Below are 5,000 nucleotides of genomic sequence, written 5' to 3' on the forward strand. Positions count from 1 at the left end.
GGACAATCTTTCGGACTTGGAAAAATTTTTCGGGCTTGGAAAAAATTGTCAGCCCGCTTCCTCCGGGTTGACCTGGTGGCCGAGCGGGGACTTGGACAATCTTTCGGACTTGGAAAAATTTTTCGGGCTTGGAAAAAATTGTCAGCCCGCTTCCTCCGGGTTGACCTGGTGGCCGAGCGGGGACTTGGACAATCTTTCGGACTTGGAAAAATTTTTCGGGCTTGGAAAAAATTGTCAGCCCGCTTCCTCCGGGTTGACCTGGTGGCCGAGCGGGGACTTGGACAATCTTTCGGACTTGGAAAAAAAAATTTCAGCCCGCTTCCTCCGGGTTGACCTGGTGGCCGAGCATCTCACCGTCCCCGGACGCAGCGAGGGACTGCCTCCCGGCCGTCAGGATCGGGCCCCTGGAAGTCTGGGTGGGGTGCGGGGGGGGGGGGGGGAATTGCCCGACGCCTCCGAGGAGCGCTACCGGGGCGGGCCGGGCCCCCCCTGCTCGAAAAGGAAAAGAAGGATCGGGCCCACGAGAGACAGGGACCCGGCCGCCAGGCAGGCCGACCTGGGTTCACCGTCCCCGGCCGCAGCGAGGGACTGCCTCCCGGCTGACTGGATCGGGCCCCTGGAAGTCTGGAAAAAGTTTAACCCGACGCCTCCGAGGAGGGGGCGCCCAGGGAAGGAGGGAGAACCGGGTTGACCTGGCAAAGCGGCCACCAGGTATACCAGTTAAAACCTATGGGTTGACCCGGTGGCCGGAAAGCATACCGGCCAGCCAGGTGAACCCCGTTCGATTCCACGGGTTGACCTGGTGCCCGGGAGGGGACTCGGACGGTTCCCCCCGGGGTACGCCTTCCTCGGCCCGAAGGAACAGGGTGCGAACCAGGCGCGGGGGCGGGGCGGGGAACCGCTGGAACCGCTGGGGGACGGGGGACGGGGAGGGGGGGAATGGATCGGGCCTGCCGGGACCCGGCCGCCAGGCAAGCCGCCCCGGGCTCACCCTCCCTGGCCGCAGCGAGGGACTGCCCCCCCCCCCACCCCCGGCTGACAGGATCGGGCCCGCTGGAAGTCCGGGAAAATATTTTTCCCGACGCCGGAGGGAGGGGGGGGGGGAGGGGAAGGGGCTCTGACGGGCCAGCCCGGGCCCCGGAGCTTGAAAAGGAAAAAAAAGGATCGGGCCCGCGAGAGACGGGGGCCCTGCCGCACGGGGCAGTCCGACCGGGGCTCGCCGTGCGGCAGGCCCGGGCGCCGGCAGGGGAAAGCGGGCGAGGAGGCGCGGAGCCGGGTGCCTACGGCCATACCGGACCGAACGCCCCCGATCCCGTCCGATCTCGGAAGGTAAACCGTCCCGGGCCTGGCTAGTACTTGGATGGGTGACCGCCTGGGAATCCCAGGTGCCGTAGGCAGCTTTTCCCGGTCCGAGCCAGCTCTCTCTCCTTTTTCTGGGGAGGAAGGAGAAGGGGGGGGGGGGGCGGGCCAGAAAGCCCCTCGTCGCTCCTGCCGAGTCGGAGGTCGCGGCCGCAGGTCACGGGTCGGGGCGCCTGGGGTCCGGCTCCCCCCAACACCCACCCGGCTTCCTCCGCGGAGGACCCCCGGCCACCGAAGCCGCTGGGGGAGACCCCGGGCATGGGGCGGACTGGCCCGGCCCCTCCCGGCCCCCCTGCGCCCGGCCGCCGGCCCGCGGGACCGCCCCGAATCCCCCCGCGGCCACCCAGGCGAGGCCTGGCCTGGAGGGCCCCACGGCGGGTGTCAGGCTCCCCGCCGCTTGCCCCACCGGGGACCCACGGCCACCGAAGCCGCTGGGGGGAGACCCCGGGCATGGGGCGGACTGGCGCGGCCCCTCCCGGCCCCCCTGCGCCCGGCCGCCGGCCCGCGGGACCGCCCCGAATCCCCCCGCGGCCACCCAGGCGAGGCCTGGCCTGGAGGGCCCCACGGCGGGTGTCAGGCTCCCCGCCGCTTGCCCCACCGGGGACCCACGGCCACCGAAGCCGCTGGGGGAGACCCCGGGCATGGGGCGGACTGGCCCGGCCCCTCCCGGCCCCCCTGCGCCCGGCCGCCGGCCCGCGGGACCGCCCCGAATCCCCCCCCGGCCACCCAGGCGAGGCCTGGCCTGGAGGGCCCCACGGCGGGTGTCAGGCTCCCCGCCGCTTGCCCCACCGGGGACCCACGGCCACCGAAGCCGCTGGGGGAGACCCCGGGCATGCGGCGGACTGGCCCGGACCCTCCCGGCCCCGCTGCGCCCGGCCGCCGGCCCGCGGGCCCGACCCGAATCCCCCCGCGGCCACCCAGGCGAGGCCTGGCCTGGAGGGCCCCACGGCGGGTCTGCAGCTCCCCCCGGGCTTCCTCCCCCGAGGACCCACGCCCCCCCTGAGCCGCAGGGGGAGACCCCGGGCCCGGGGCGGACTCGCTCGGGCCCCCCCCCTGCGCCCGGCCGCCGGCCCGCGGGACCGCCCCCGAATCCCCCCGCGGCCAGGCAGGAGAGGCCTGGCCTGGATGCCACGGAGGACCCGCGGCCCCCAAAGCCGCAGGAGGCGCCCCCGGCCCCGGGGCCGGTAAGCCCCGTGTCGCTCCCCCCCCCCTCACCCCCCCACCCCCCCCGCGCCTCGCTGCCGGGCACCGGGCACCGCCCCAGAGTCAGCCGCAGCCGGCCGGCCTGAGAGCTGCCCTCCTGTGTGAGACTACGTTGATACTAACCGGCCATCAGGCAGGTCAACCCCATTGCTAGACCTGGGTGGACCTGGTGGCCGAGCGGGGACTTAGGAAATTTTCCAGCCTTTTCCCGGGGCGTGACCTGTTGTCCCGGTGGGGACTTTGAAAATTTTACAGCCGCTTCCCGGGGCTTGACCGGTTGTCCTGAAGGCCCCCCACCCCCACCCCCACCCCCGGGCTCCTGCTCCCCTCTCCCCAGCCTCGGTGCTCCGCTCCCAGCCTCGGAGGCTGCCTCTCTGCGGCGGCTGCATCGCGTCCGAGGACGCTCACCCTCCGGAGGCTGGCTGTAAAGCCTGACACCCACCACCGCCGCCGCCCCGACTCTCCGAGGGGCGACTCTGAGGCCTCCCCCCACCCCCGGACCACCCTGGAGACGACTGCTAAGCCCCCACCCCCGGCCAGTCTAGGGGAAGACTGCTAAGCCTCTCCCCCCCCTGCCCCACCCACCCACACTGTCTGGGGGATGACTATTAAGCCTCCCCCCCGCCCAGCCTGGGGGAAGACTGTTAAGCCTCCCCCCCACCCACCCTGTCTGGGGGACGACTATTAAGCTTCCCCCCCGCCGGAGCGCCCGGGGGACGACTATTAAGCCTTCCCCCGGACTGCCCGGCGGACGACTGCGAAGCCTCCCGCTCAGCCTGGGGGAAGACTGTTAAGCCTCCCCCCCACCCACCCTGTCTGGGGGACGACTATTAAGCTTTCCCCTCCGGAGCGCCCGGGGGACGACTATTAAGCCTCCCCCGGACTGCCCGGGGGATGACTGCGAAGCCTCCCGCTTTGCCTGGGGGAAGACTGTTAAGCCTCCCCCCCCACCCACCCACCCACACTGTCTGGGGGACGACTGTTAAGCTTTCCCCCCCGGAGCGCCCGGGGGACGACTATTAAGCCTCCCCCGGACTGCCCGGGGGACGACTGCGAAGCCTCCCGCTCAGCCTGGGGGAAGACTGTTAAGCCTCCCCCCCCCCCACCCACCCACACTGTCTGGGGGACGACTATTAAGCTTTCCCCCCCGGAGCGCCCGGGGGACGACTATTAAGCCTTCCCCCGGACTGCCCGGGGGACGACTGCGAAGCCTCCCGCTCAGCCTGGGGGAAGACTGTTAAGCCTCCCCCCCACCCACCCTGTCTGGGGGACGACTATTAAGCTTTCCCCTCCGGAGCGCCCGGGGGACGACTATTAAGCCTTCCCCCGGACTGCCCGGGGGACGACTGCGAAGCCTCCCGCTCAGCCTGGGGGAAGACTGTTAAGCCTCCCCCCCACCCACCCACCCACACTGTCCTGGGGACGACTATTAAGCTTCCCCCCCGCCGGAGCGCCCGGGGGACGACTATTAAGCCTTCCCCCGGACTGCCCGGCGGACGACTGCGAAGCCTCCCGCTCAGCCTGGGGGAAGACTGTTAAGCCTCCCCCCCACCCACCCTGTCTGGGGGACGACTATTAAGCTTTCCCCTCCGGAGCGCCCGGGGGACGACTATTAAGCCTCCCCCGGACTGCCCGGGGGATGACTGCGAAGCCTCCCGCTTTGCCTGGGGGAAGACTGTTAAGCCTCCCCCCCCACCCACCCACCCACACTGTCTGGGGGACGACTGTTAAGCTTTCCCCCCCGGAGCGCCCGGGGGACGACTATTAAGCCTCCCCCGGACTGCCCGGGGGACGACTGCGAAGCCTCCCGCTCAGCCTGGGGGAAGACTGTTAAGCCTCCCCCCCCCCCACCCACCCACACTGTCTGGGGGACGACTATTAAGCTTTCCCCCCCGGAGCGCCCGGGGGACGACTATTAAGCCTTCCCCCGGACTGCCCGGGGGACGACTGCGAAGCCTCCCGCTCAGCCTGGGGGAAGACTGTTAAGCCTCCCCCCCACCCACCCTGTCTGGGGGACGACTATTAAGCTTTCCCCTCCGGAGCGCCCGGGGGACGACTATTAAGCCTCCCCCGGACCTGCTCCATCTCGACTATTAAGCCCCCCTCTGTGGTCCTCAGGACCACTGCCGCGCGGCCCGCGGAGTGGGGTGACACCCGGGCCGCACAGCAAACCGGCCACCAGGTCAACCCATTGAATCCAATGGGTTGACCTGGTGGCCGGAAATCAAACCGGCCACCAGGTCAACCCATTAGATTCAGTGGGTTGACCTGGTGGCCGAGCGGGGACTTAGAAAATTTTACAGCCGCTTCCCCGGGGGTTGACCTGTTGTCCCGGTGGGGACTTTGAAATTTTTACAGCCGCTTCCCCGGGGGTTGACCGGTTGTCCTGAAGGCCCCCCACCCCACCCCCTCCCGGGCTCCTGCTCCCCTCTCCCCAG

At 70.4% G+C, this 5,000-nt stretch overlaps 1 non-coding gene across 1 annotated transcript; it reads left to right on the forward strand.

Annotated features, from left to right (window-relative positions):
* Positions 1–1,278: 1,278 nt before the first annotated feature.
* LOC135889863 (5S ribosomal RNA) lies at positions 1,279–1,397 on the forward strand. The gene has a single exon (XR_010562180.1). It is a non-coding gene; the product is annotated as a 5S ribosomal RNA (ribosomal RNA).
* Positions 1,398–5,000: the final 3,603 nt, after the last annotated feature.

Source organism: Emys orbicularis, chromosome 15 (genome assembly GCF_028017835.1).
Source record: "Emys orbicularis isolate rEmyOrb1 chromosome 15, rEmyOrb1.hap1, whole genome shotgun sequence".
Classification (NCBI taxonomy): domain Eukaryota; kingdom Metazoa; phylum Chordata; order Testudines; family Emydidae; genus Emys; species Emys orbicularis.